Here is a 14,585-nt window from a genome sequence, read left to right on the forward strand (position 1 = left end):
CTTTGTCGAAGATTATTTGACCATAGAGTTGAGGGTCCATATCTGGGTTCTCTATTCTGTTCCATTGGTCTATATGTCCGTTTTTGAGCCAGTACCATGCTGTCTTGGTGACCACGGCTTTGTAATACAGCTTGAAGTCAGGTAACGTGAAGCCCTAGCTTTGTTTTTCTTTTTCAACATTTCCTTGGCAATTTGGGATCTTTTCTGATTCCATACAAATTTTAGGATTGTTGGTTCCAGCACTTTGAAAAATGTCATTGGAATTTTGATTGGGATGGCATTGGAGGTATAGGTTGCTCTGGGTAGCATAGACATTTTAACAATGTTTATTCTTCCAATCCATCAGCATGGAATGTTTTGCCATCTTTTTGTGTCTTCTTCAATTTCTTTCATGAGTGTTCTGTAGTTCCTAGAGTATAGATCATTTACCTCTTTGGTTAGGTTTATTCTGAGGTACCTTATAGTTTTTGGTGCTATTGTAAATGGAATCGTTTCTCTAATTTCTCTTTCCACAGTTGCCTTGTTAGTGTATAAGAAAGCAACTGATTTCTGTGCATTGATTTTGTATCCTGCCACATTACTGAATTGCTATATGAGTTCTAGTAATTTGGGGGTGGAGCCTTTTGGGTTTTCCACATAAAGCATCATGTCGTCTGTGAAAAGAGAGTTTGACTTCTTCTTTGCCAATTTGAGTACCTTTTATTTCTTTTTGTTGTCTGATTGCTGTTGCTAGAACTTCTAGTACTATGTTGAACAATAGTGGCGAGAGTGGGCATCCTTCACGTGTTTCTGATCTTAAGAGAAAGGCTCTCAGCTTTTCCCCATTGAGGATGATATTCACTCTGGGTTTTTCATAGATGGATTTTATGAACGTGAGGAATGTTCCCTCTATCCCTATACTCTGAAGAGTTTTAATTAGGAAAGGATGTTGTATTTTGTCAAATGCTTTTTCTGCATCAATTGAGAGGACCATATGGTTCTTCTCCCTCCTCTTATTAATGTGCTCGATCACATTGATTGATTTGTGAATGTTGAACCACCGTTGCATCCCAGGGATAAATCCCACTTGGTCGTGGTGGATGATCCTTTTAATGTATTGCTGGATCCTATTAGCTAGGATTTTTTGAGGATTTTGGAATCCATTTTCATCAGGGATAACAGTCTGAAATTCTCCTTTTTGATGGGGTCTTTGCCTGGTTTTGGGATTAAGGTAATGCTGGCCTCATAGGATGAGTTTGGAAGTTTTCCTTCTTTTTCTATTTTTTGAACCAGCTTCAGTAGAATAAGTATAATTTCTTCTTTGAATGTTTGGTAGAATTCCCCAGGGAATACATGAGGCCCTGGACTCTTGTTTTTTGGGAGGTTTTTAATCACTGCTTTAATCTCATTACTGGTTATTGGCCTATTCATGTTGTCAGTTTCTTCCTGTTTCAGTCTTGGCAGCTTGTAGGTTTCCAGGAAGGCCTCCATTTCATCCAAATTGCTCAGTTTATTGGCTTATAGTTGTTGATAATAACTTCTAATAATTGTTTCTATTTCCTTGGTGTTAGTCGTGATCTTTCCCCTTTCATTCATAATTTTATTAATTTGGGTCCTTTCTCTTTTCTTTTGGATAAGTCTGGCCAGTGGTTTATCAATCTTATTAATTCTTTCAAAGAACCAACTTCTAGGTTCGTTGATCTGATATACTGTGTTTCTGGTTTCTAATTCATTGATCTCTGCTCTAATTTTAATTATTTCTCTTCTAATGCATGGCTTAGGCATCATTTGTTGCTTTTTCTCTAGTTCTTTAAGGTGTAGAGTTAGTTGGTGAATTCGGGATTTTTCTATTTTTTTGAGTGAGGCTTGGATGGCTATGTATTTCCCCCTTAGGACCGCCTTTGCAGTATCCCATAGGTTTTGGACTGATGTGTTTTCATTCTCATTGATTTCCATGAATTGTTTAAGTTCTTCTTTGATTTCCTGGTTGACCCAAACATTCTTGAGCAGAGTGGTCTTTAGCTTCCAAGTGTTTGAATTTCTGCCAAATTTTTTTCTTGTGATTGAGTTCCAATTTTAAAGCATTGTGGTCTAAGAATATGCAGGAAATAATCTCAATCTTTTGGTATTGGTTGAGACCTGATTTGTGACCCGGTATGTGGTCTATTCTGGAGAAAGTTCCGTGTGCGCTCGAGAAGAATGAGTATTCTGTTGTTTTAGGGTGGAATGTTCTGTATATATCTATGAGGTCCATCTGATCCCATGTGTCATTCAAAGCTCTTGTTTCCTTGTTGATTTTCTACTTAGATGATCCGTCCATTACTGAGAGTGGAGTATTGAGGTCTCCTACAATTAACGTATTGTTATCAATATGACTCTTTATTTTGGTTAACAGATGGCTTATGTAGATGCTACTCCCATGTTGGGGGCATAGATATTTACAATTGTTAGATCTTCTTGTTAGATAGACCCTTTAAGAATGATATAGTGTCCTTCTGTGTCTCTTATTACAGACTTTAGTTTAAAATCTAATTTGTCTGATAAAAGAATTGCTACCCCAGCTTTCTTTTGAGGTCCGCTGGCATGGAAGATGGATCTCCAGCCCTTCACTTTCAGTCTGGATGTATCTTTAGGTTCAAAATGAGTCTCTTATAGACAGCATATGGTTGGGTCCTGTCTTTTTATCCAATCTGCAACCCTGTGCCATTTTATGGGAGCATTTAGGCCATTCACGTTGAGAGTAATTATTGAAAGATATGAATTAATTGTCATCATGTTGCCTGTGAAGACATTGTTTTTATAGATTGTCCCTGTAAATTTCTGTTGTATATCACTCTTGGGGTCTTTCTCCTTTTATAGAACTCCCCTTAATATTTCTTGCAGGGCTGGCTTAGTGGTCACATATTCTTTCAGTTTCTGCCAGTCTTGGAAGCTCTGCATCTCTCCATCCATTCTAAATGACAGCCTTGCCAGATAAAATATTCTTGGCTGCATGTTCTTCTTATTTAGTACCCTGAATATATCTTACCAGGCCTTTCTGGCTTGCCAGGTCTCTGTGGATAGGATTCTGATGTTCCTCCCTCTGCACATAAGGAATCTCTTCCCCTACCTGCCCTTAGGATGGTTTCCTTGGTTCTAAGATTTGCAAGTTTTACTATTACCTGCCAGGGTGTTGGCCTGTTTTCCTTGATCTTGGGAGGGGTCCTCTCTGCCTCTAGGATGCGAATGTTTGTTTCATTCCCCAGATTAGGGGAGTTCTCAGCTACAATTTGCTCAAATACATCTTCTAGTCTTCTCTTTCTCTCCATTCCCTCCGGGATTCCAATTATTCTGACATTGGAACGCTTCATGGTGTCACTTATTTCTCTGATTCTATTTTCATGGATTCTGAGTTGTTTTTCCCTGGCCTCCTCTTTTCCCTTTTTATCTATTATATTGTCTTCCAGGTCACTTATTCGTTCTTCTGCCTCACTTACCCTAGCTGTTAGATTATCTAGATTGGATTGGATCTCATTGATAGCATTTTAAGTTCTGCCAATTCAGCTTTCATTTCTGCCCTTAGAGACTCTGTGTTGCCATTAATTGATTTCTCCATTCTAGCCATTGTCTTCATAATTGCTAGTCTGAATTCCATCTCCGACATTTTGGTTATATCTGCATCCATTTGTAAATCTGCAGCATAAGTCATAATCTCTGAGTCTTTTCTATTTTGGGGGTTCCTCCTCCTAGTCATTCTGTTGATGGGTGGTTGAAGGAATGTATAGAGTCCAAATTATTGACCAGAAGCCAAGCAAGATGCACCTGTTTTCTAGGGACCTTAGGGTTGCTGGCCTCTTGTTTTCCCAGGCTGTCTTCTGGAGGAGGGGCCTACTGTGCTGTTATTCAGGCAACCCTGTTTGGGCAGAGTTGCCCTGCCCCCCTCTGGTGTGGGATGGGCTCAGTGAGAATCAGTTTTGGGGGGCTTTTCTTCTCTGGCAGCTTTCCCTGGTGGCTTTCTGCATCTCTTCCACAAGTCAGAGCAGAAGAGACCATTTCCAACCCTCTGCCTCAGAGCAGGGAGACCGCAGTCTGTTCTTCAGTGAGCTCTCTAGGCCACACTGTCTCCATTTCTGTCTGTGCTGCTATAAACTGCAGCGTCCTGGGTGGTGCGCCCCTCTGCAGCACTCCCCAGTCCTGCCTCCAGGTCGGGCCCGTCTCTGCCCTTTGTGCTTCTAAAACCGCCAGCCACTCCCAGTTCACATGCATGACCCCCCCGCTCCCGGGTTTCCGCCCTGGGGGCTGCCCTAAAGTCCTTTCCCCACCGCTACCGGTCTGCGAGTCTGTGCCCCGTCCCCAGTGCATGAGGCTGTCACGCACCGGCGGTGTAGGATCCCCACAGCCAGGCACCCTCCCGCTGCCATTTATCCTCCAATATCTGCCTACAGAATCAGGGCTCCCTGCTTTGTACCTCGAAACCAACCGCCTGCGATATTCTGTTTATAGAGATCCAGATCTTAATCTCAGGCTGATTTCGTGGGTGCTCAGAGTGGTCTGGTAGATATCCAGCTCAATTCTGGGGACCAGTTGAAATAGGGTCCCCTACTCTTCTGCCATCTTTCCTTCCCCCAAGAACATGTACTTCAGAGTAAAGGCTTTCTTGTGTTAAATTCCTGAATTCTGGACTACCACTTGCTGTGTGGTGATGGGCAAGTTACCTGTGTTTTGGTTTCTACATTCATAAAAAGGGATACTAAAAATACCTTAACCTGTTGAGTTGCTGTTCTAAAAGATTTGCTACATAAAAAAGATTTACAACTATGCATGGTACATGCTAAGACCTTGATAAATATTAGCTATTGTGATAATTATTATTGTTCTTTGTGTTGTAGAATAGATCTTAGCAACAGAGTAAACTGAAGTTTAATTTTTTTAAAAAGATTTTATTTATTTATTTTAGAGAGAGAGAGAGCACAAACAGGGGGAGGGGCAGAGGGAAAGTGAGAGAGAGAATCCCAGGCAGACTCTGTGCTGAGAGCGGGGCCTGGCACAGGACCCAATCCCATGACTCTCAGATCATGACCTGAGCCAAAATTAGGAGTCAGACACTCAAGTGACTGAGCCACCCAGGCACATTGAAGTTTGTATAATTTTATGTTGTGCATGAAAACATGACAAAACAAAATAAATTTAAACCAAATAAAACAATGTCAGCAAAAATGGTAGAGGAGGGACCTCTGAATAGTGTTCCTTCCATAAAATGAGAACAATGGCAGTAATTGTTACAATTTTTTACAGAACTCTAGAAATTAACCACAGGCTTGACAGAGTCTGTAAAAACAGCTGAATTGCAATAAAAGAGTAATTACTATGGCATTTTAACTTTCCCTATTCCCATGCCCTCCTGCCAAGATCTATAGTAACCTTAAGAAAAAATAGCCCATAATCATGGTGAAAACCAACAGCCTGGCAGCATTTGGAAGTGCACAGTGGGGTTGGAGCTCCTCCAAAGACCTATTCCCAGAAAATTATCATTATTTTACCTGTCAGATGTTTCTTGCTGACAAGGCTGTTTTTACTTGATCTGACTTGGAGCTCACCTAGTGAGAATAGCCTTTTCCCTGGGGCATCTGTCAAAAGCAATTAGAGACAATTGTTAAATATTTTGATTGCCCAAGATTATTGTTAACAGTTGGAGCAAACAATAGGCTAACTAAATAACTTTTAAAAAATCTAGAGATGACTTAAAAAATAAAATCTTAAAAAAATAAAAATAAATAAATAAATAAAATCTAGAAAATGAAATGTCCATAGGGCACTTTGAAAAGACCTGACATATTTCTGGGGATCTGGGAGGTCACATGCATGCTTAGGGCTGTTCATACACCAAGGGATGTATATATGTTAACAGAAAATCTGAGAAGCACCTAAACACTTGTCTTAGTTTGTTTGGACTGCTATAATACAAATACCATAAACTGAATGGCTTATAAACAACAAACATTTATTTCCCACAGTTCTAAAATCTGGGAAGTTCAAGATCATGGCATCCACAGATACAGTTTCTGTTGAAGGCCCACTTCCTCATAGATGGCACCATCTCACTGCATCCTCACATAATGGAAGGGGCAAGGGATCTCTCCTAGAAAAAGAAGTTTTATAGAAATGCTAATTCCATTCATGAGGGCTCTGCCTGTGTGACCTAATCATCTCCCAAAGGCCCCAAGTCCTAATAATATCACTTTGGAGGTTGGGATTTCAATATGTGAATTTTAGAGGGGTACACAAATATTCAGACCACAGCAGACCTCATCACTGGCTTACCTTAAGGTTCTGTGTATGCCAAAAGCAAAGGCTAAGATAGGGTTGGTTGTAAACTATCTAGCTTAGTGTTGAGGACAGCCTCAAATACAGACATAGCCCCTCGGCAGAGATTGAGAGAGTTATTTTTTCCATGAATTTAAGGAAATCTCTGCCCAATTATTAGTTGACCACTAACAGAATGGAGCAGAAACTTTAGTGACATGACAAAGAAAATAGACTTTATCAAATTAGTGCAGAAAGTCAATAACAGCAGCAATAACAAACAACAACATCAACAAACCCTGGGGACAGGGGATGATTTGATTTCCTAAGTTGTTGCATTATATTATTTAAAGTGTCTGAATTTCAACAAAAAGTTATGAGATATACAGAGAAATATGAAAGTATGGACCATACATAGAACTATCCCTGTGGAAGCCTAGATGTTGATACTTTATTTGTTGACACAAGTACTTTAAATCAGCTGTTTAAAAAATGCTCAAATAACTAAAGGAAAGAATGTCTAAAGAATTAAAGGAAAGTTTGAGAATGCTGTCTCACTAAATAGAAAATACAAAAAAAAGATAGAAATTAATAAAAAAACAACAAATAGAAAGACTATAGTTAAAAAGTACAATAATTGAAATAAAAAATTCACTAGAGAGGCTTGACAGTAGATTTGAACAGGAAGAAGAAACAACCAGTAAACGTGAAGGTAAATCAATTGAAATTGTCCAGTTTTAGAAACAGAAAGGCAAAAGAATAAAGTAAAATAAACAGATTCTCAAGATCAGTGGAACGCTACCAAACATATCAATATATGCATAATGATATTTCCAGAGTTATGAAGAGAGAAAGATGAAGTAAGAATATTTGAAGAAATTATGGCTAAAAACTTCTCAAATTTGATGAAAAAGTTTATTGACATGTCTAAGAAGCTCAATGAACTCCAAGTAGGAAAACTCAAAGAGATCCATACCATAGACAAATTATAATCAAACTGTCAATGACCAAAGACAAAGAAAATATTGAGAGTAGAAAGAGAGAAATATCTCATTAGGTGCAAGGGATTCCTAGTAAGATTAACAGCCAATTTCCCATCAGAAACAATGAAAGTCAGATGGCAGTATGAGGATATATTCAAAGTGCTGGAAAAAAAAGACAGTTAACCAAAACTATCCTTCAAAACTATCTCTAGCAAAACTATCCTTCAAAAATGAAGGAGAAATTAAGACATTTATAGATAAACAAAACTGAGATCATTCATTACTATCAGACTTCCCCTATAAGAAATCATAAAGGGTTTCCTTCAATATCAAATAAAAAAACATTAGGTAGTAACTCAAGTCCAAAAGACGAAATAAAGAATACTGGTAATAGTAGCTACCTATAAAAACAAACCAACAAACAAACAGTGTAAATGTATTTTTGTTTAGAAGTTTTCTTTTATAACTGATTTATTTAATTTTGTTTACTTGAGTATAGTTGGCACACAATGTTACATTAGTTTCAAAAGTACACAGATCTGTACTTCTGAAACAAATAACGCAACATATTTTAAGAAAAAAGAAAAAAAAGAAAATAACAGGAGAGGAAGAAAAGGGGAGTATGTCAGAGGGGGAGACGAACCATGAGAGATGATGGACTCTGAAAAACAAACTGAGGGTTCTAGAGGGGAGGAGGGTAGGGGGATGGGTTAGCCTGGTGATGGGTATTGAGGAGGGCACGTTCTGCATGGAGCACTGGGTGTTATGAACAATGAATCATGGAACACTGCATCAAAAACTAATGATGTAATATATGGTGATTAACATAACAATAAAAAAATTTTAAAAAAAGTACAACATAGTGATTCAACTGCTCAATATATTATACTATGCTCATTACAAGTGTAGCTACCATCTGACATCATACAATGCTATTACAATATCATTGACTATATTCCCTATGCTGTGCCTTTTATTCCCAAGACATTCATTCTATAACTGGATGCTTATATCTCATTTTTAGCCATGTCCTTTCACCCATTTTTCCCATCTCCCACCCCCCTCTCCCCTGGCAACCATGAGTTTGTTCTCTGTCTTTTATAACCAATTTAAAATACAACTACATAGGGATGCCTGGGTGGCTCAGTTGTTAACCGGTTGCCTTCGGTTCAGGTCATGATCCCAGGGTCCTGGGATCAAGCCCTGCATTGGGCTCCCTGCTCTGCAGGAAGCCTGCTTCTCCCTCTCGCGCTCCCCTGCTTGTGTTCCCTCTCTGGCTGTCTCTCTCTCTCTGTCAAATAAATAAAATCTTTAAAAAATAATAAAAAAATAAAACTGCATAAAGCAATAATTATAAATCTGTTGATAGTCATATATAGCATAGAAAGATGTAATTTGTATGACAATAAAAGCACAAAGGAGGGGGATGGGAATGGACTGCACAGGAGCAAAGTTTTTATATACTATTGTAATAAAGCTGGTATTATTCTGAACTAGATTTTTTTAAGTTAAAATATTAATTATAATACCCAAGGCAACCACTAAAAAAATAACTAAAAATATATAGTTAAAGAAACAACAAGGGAATTGTACACTAGAAAATGCCTACTTAACACAAAAGAATGTAGTAGTGGAAAAACAGAGGAATGAACAAAATATAAGACATATAGAAATAAGTAGCAAAATCATAGACATAAATCCTAATTTATTAGTAATTGCATTAAGTGTAAATGTATTAAATACCCCACACTAAAATAAAGAGATTAGTATAATAGATTTAAAAATGATCCAAATATATGCTGTGTACAAGAGACACATTTAGATTCAAAGACACAAATATGCTAAAAAAAAAAAAAGCATGGAAAAAGACATACCTTGAAATCAGTAACCAAAAGGGAGTGAGAGTAGCTCTACCAATAGCAAAGTAGACTTTAAGACAAAAATTGTTACTAGGAAGGACATTTTGTAATAATGAAAGGGTCAAGCCATCAAGAAGATATAACTATAAACATATATGCTAATATCAGGGTCCAAAATGTATGAAACAAAACTGACAGAATTGAAAGTGTAAATAGAGTGTTCAACAACAATAGCAGAAGGCTTCAAAACTCACTTTCAGTATTTGATAAAACAGAAGATCAGTAAAGAAAGAGAAGACTTGAACAACACTCTACACCAGCTAGACCTAACAGATATTTATAGAATATTCTATCCAACAACAGAAGAATACATATTCTTCTCAAGTGCACATGGAACATTTTGCAGGATAGACCATATCCCCGTAAATGTTAAGTGATACAGAGTATGTTCTCTGATCACATGGAATAAAATTGGAAGCTAATAACGGAAGAAATTTGGCAAATTCACAAATATGTGAAAACTCATATATAACCAGTGGATCAAAGAAATCATAAGAGAAATTAGAAAATGCTTTGAGATAAATGACATTGTAAACACAACATACTGAAACTTAATGAAATGCAGATAAAATAGTGCTTACAGGGAAACTTGTAGCTATGATGCTTAAGTCAAAAAGGAAGAAAGGGGCACCTGGCTGGTTCAGTTGGTTAAGCATCTGACTCTTGATTTCAGCTCAGGTCATGATCTCAAGGTTGTGAGATCAAACTCTACATTGGGCTCAGCACTGAGCATGGAGCCTCCTTGGGATTCTCTCTTTCTGCCTCTCTCTCTGTTCCCCCCCTCCCCTCCCTCTCTAAAAAATAAAATAAAAAGGAATAAAGATGTCAATTTAATAACTTAACCTTCCACTATAAGACTAGAAAAATAAAACAATCTTGAACAAAAAGAAGAAAAAATGAAAACTAAAGTAAAAATAAATGAAATAAAGAGAAGAAAACGATAAAGAAAATAATGAAATCACAAGTTGGTTCTTTGAAAAGATCAATACAACTGACGAACCTTTAGCAAAATAATCAAGAAATAAGGCTCAAATTAATAAAATCAGGAATGAAAAAGGGAATGTTATGGTTTTACAGGAGTAAAACAAATTATGAAGGAATATGAGAACAATTGTATATCAACAATTAGATAACCTAGATGAAATGGACAAATTCTTGGAAAGACACCCAAACTACTGAAACTGACTCAGAAAAAAATTGAAAATCTCAGCAAACAAACACATAAATAGTTAAATAAAGAAAAGGAAAGAAAAAAAGGAAAAATGACAGGAAAAAAACCTCCTGAAAATCTGGTCTTATTTTCATTTGCTTCTTTCTCTAAAAGTGTTGCACCTAATTTTTTAAATAAATCATTTTTTTGTTAATTGAGCATTGAGGATCATTAGGATCTAGCTAATTTGTGAGATACAATGTCTCCCTTTACTTCTGGCCTATACCATATGAATGACTACAGAGAGAGTTGTCTATTGTTTTCCTAATGTTGGCATCCTGCTAGCTAGAAAAAAAAATGCCCATGTTTATCATTGGGAAAGGAATACTATCCTCATACTGAGCTTTCATTTTAAGGAGCTGTATCCAAAATGTCAATAAGCTCTTCTTTTCAGTTTTATTGTTGGTTATATCTATGTGGAAACCTGTAAAGCATGTTTTCACAGTAGTAATTCCTGGTAACAGCAGGTATAATTTTTATAGTGACATAAACTGGATACATACTTTTGATTTAAAGAAATGGTTCATATTTTATATTTGGCTCCCTACAACATATTTAAAATTAATTAAAGAGCCTGTGAGACTCTACTTACCATGAATGAGAATACAATCAGTTACTTACTTTTCCTGCAAAGAAAGGCCTCAAACATGTAATAGTAAATATGGTATCTGGACTGTATTACACTGTTGGTAAATGATAGTTTTTAAGTAATATGCCATTATTTTCAATATGCTTCCAAAGACTCTACCGTCATTTGTTACTTTCCTAGACTATGAGTAGCACAATGATTAGAGAAATGCACTTGAATATTAATTCAGGAAAGTAGATGATTATCCTCCAGGAGAAGTTGTGGGAGTTCTCTTAAGTTTTGTATTTCTATGGCCCTTTAGTGTGATCAACAATTGTAATTGCCACTTTAGTGCTTGGCCAGAAAGCTGTTATATCAATCAATAAAACAAATAAATGGGTAAATTAATTAATATTTTTTATCGAAAACAATTTAAAAGAATTAGAGCAAAGCAATTTTGATTTTCAACAGTCCTACTTACCAACTGCATTTAGCAAACCTCTTGACATCGGTTGGGGTTGCTAAGCAATAAATATCTCTGCCATGACTCCAGAGTCCCTGGGATCACTCCATTACTTTGTCATTCAAGCATGTCACACAGCTTGATGTGGGCCTCCAATTCCTGCACAGTTAGAAATGGGGCCTGTTCTTCCTGTGGTAGAAAGAGAATAAATAAAATGGTGGGAGAGAGAGCCGATTAAAACACTGGGAAAGTAAGGCTATATAATCCTCAGAATTGGGGCGAAGCACTTTTGAAATGAGAGGTAAGTCATCATAAACTCAGTGGCTTTATCACTTTACAAACACAGGTAGGGGTGCCTGGGTGGCTCAGTTGGTTAAGCCTGGGACTTTTGATTTCGGTTTAGGTCACAATCTCAGGGTCGTGAGATCAGCCCCATGTCAGGATCCATTAAGAGTCTCTCTCTCCCTCTGCTCTCCCCTCCCCCGCCACTTGCATTCTCTCTCTCTCTTACACACACACACACACACACACACACACACACACACTCACTGCAGGTAATTTTCACACCCAGCAGAAACTCATCACCTTTTGGGGTACTTGTACGAACTTTGTTATTACAGAAACACCTCTCAAATAAACTATGATATGTTTTGTAAACTATGATATGTTTTGTAAAATATGCTTTTACAAAATAGTTGACTACTATCAAAAGGTAGTCCTGATCATTTAATCACAGATATGTTACAGTCCTGACTTCAGTGAAGATGGGAAAGTCTGGTGAGAGTCCTGTGCTAATTTAAATGTTTTTGACAATAGGCAAACTAGTTTAAGAAGACTCCATTAAAATGGTTTGTAATTACTTATATATGAGCAACTCTTTTTTTTTTTTAATTTTCATGTTTGTGTTAGATTCTGTGGAAATACTTCCTTTCCTGATTCTATCTCATGATACAGGCACACTTATTTATCTCTACATTTTTAACATCGGAAAAGGAGAATGTTTCCTTTCATGCTGACTTACTGAGGTGTTTAAAAATGAATGAGATTTCACCTGAACTATAAGAATAAAGAATATTAAGACATGTAAATTTTTCTAAGCCATCAATCAAAATCTTGAGTATCTTTTTTAAATTACTACCTAGTTCTTTAGAAGAATTAACTTATATTACATAACATAGATGGGTCTTGAAGAGATGAATTTGGCTATATTAGATAGAACTGAGATGAAAAAGAATACAATTCCCCTAGCTCCTTGACCGCGATTTTGAGGTTAGTTTTCTAATATATAAAATAGTGGGGTTGATGTACATAATCTCAAAGGTCATATTCAATTTAAAAACTTTCTCATCTTTAATATGGGAACTGCAGCAAATGACTTAAAGTAGATTTATCCGACATGGTATATTCAGTCAAATCAAAGATAAAAAATTTGCTCCATGACTGTTTGATTACCTCTACTTACAACATGATAATTTATTGAGCACGTATTATGTGTGAGGCATCATGCCATGCTTATTACAGATTATTTTATCGTTCCTTGCAATAACCACATACCATAGGTACTATTAGCGCCCTCATTTTGACAGGTAAGGAATCTGAAGCACAATGGGGCTCCAGTTTTCAGAGCCACCAAGTGGCAAAGCCAAGTTTTGAACTGAGACAGGCTGACTCCAGAGCTAATGCTCTTACTGGTGAAACTCCACAGCAAACAGCAAACTTCTATGGTTCCATGTACTACCTATTCCTGTTTGTGGCAAAAGGAATCGCTTGAAATAGCCTTGGCACTCCCTTTTAGGAGATGCAATTACAAGTTTTGTCAAGTTTCCAGTTTTCAGCCAAAGCTGGGTTATATTCTATGACTGAGAGGCTTCCTCTCCAGCTCATGCTGCATTTTGTGATATGAGCCCTAAAAATAGCTGAGCACATGCACAGTTTCACAAAGTGAGCAGTTTCAACATCTTCTCATTGTTTATTTTCTTATTCATAGGAGCTCAAACCCAGTCCAAAAGGCCAGGAGAATCAGATGCTCCATCCCCTTCCTCTTTCTTCTCTGTCCTTTTAGCCACTTTACACAACCTTTCTCCTTCTCCTTGCCAAACAAAAACTTTTACACTATTTTGTGTATGTGTGTGTGACCATGCACTCAGCTTCTGTAGCTAAATCAGTATCTCTTATGAAAATAATATTAAAAGTCAGAACACTTAATCCAATTACCAGTGAGCACTTATAATGAAATTCTATCTGTTTAGCAATTTGTTGTTAAAAAACTGGAGCATAAGATCTGGAACCATAAAACTCCTGGGAGAAAAAAATGGAGCAAGCTTCTTGACAATGGTCTTGGCAATCTTCTTTTGGAATTAACAGCAAAAGAAAAGACAACAAAAGCAAAAATAAACAAGTGGGACTAGGCCAAGCTAACAAACTTCTGCACAGCAAGGGAAACCATCTGCAAAATGAAAGGCAACCTACTGAACGGGAGAAAAATATTTGCAACTCATGTATCTGATAAGGGGTTAATATCCAAACTATATAAGAACACATACAACTCGATAGCAAAAAACCCCAAACAATTCAATTAAAAATTGGTCAGAGGATCTGAACAGACATTTTTCCAAAGAAGACATACAAATGGCCAACAGGTACATGAAAAAATGTGCAACGTCAGTAATCATCAGGAAAATGCAAATCAAAACCTCAATGAGGTGTCACTTCAAATCTATTAAGATGTCTATTATCAAAAAGACAAGAAATAACAAATGCTGGTGGGGATGTGGAGAAAGGGGAACACTTGTCCACTGCTGGTGGGAATTTAAACTAGTATAGCCACTAGGAAAACAGTATGGAGTGTCTCAAGAAATTAAAGATAGAACTACCATATGACCAGTAGTCCCACTTTTGGTATATAAAGAAAATGTGGTATGTATATAAAGGGAATGTTATTGAGCCTTAAACAAGAAGGAAATCCTGTCATTTGTGACATTGCCTTCCACAAAATTGGAGGGCCTTATGCTAAGTGAAGTAAGTTAGGGAATGACAAACACTGAATAGTACACATACATGTATAATAAAAATATGAAGTCAAACTCATAGAAACAGAGAGTAGAAAAGCGGTTGTCAGGGGCTGGGAGGTAGGGGAAATAAGGAGATGTTGGTATAAGGGTATACATTTTTAGTTATAAAA

Source organism: Eumetopias jubatus, unplaced genomic scaffold, assembly GCF_037043125.1.
Source record: "Eumetopias jubatus isolate StellerSeaLion01/CBP00866 unplaced genomic scaffold, mEumJub1_p1.0 scaffold_6, whole genome shotgun sequence".
Taxonomy (NCBI): Eukaryota; Metazoa; Chordata; class Mammalia; order Carnivora; family Otariidae; genus Eumetopias; species Eumetopias jubatus.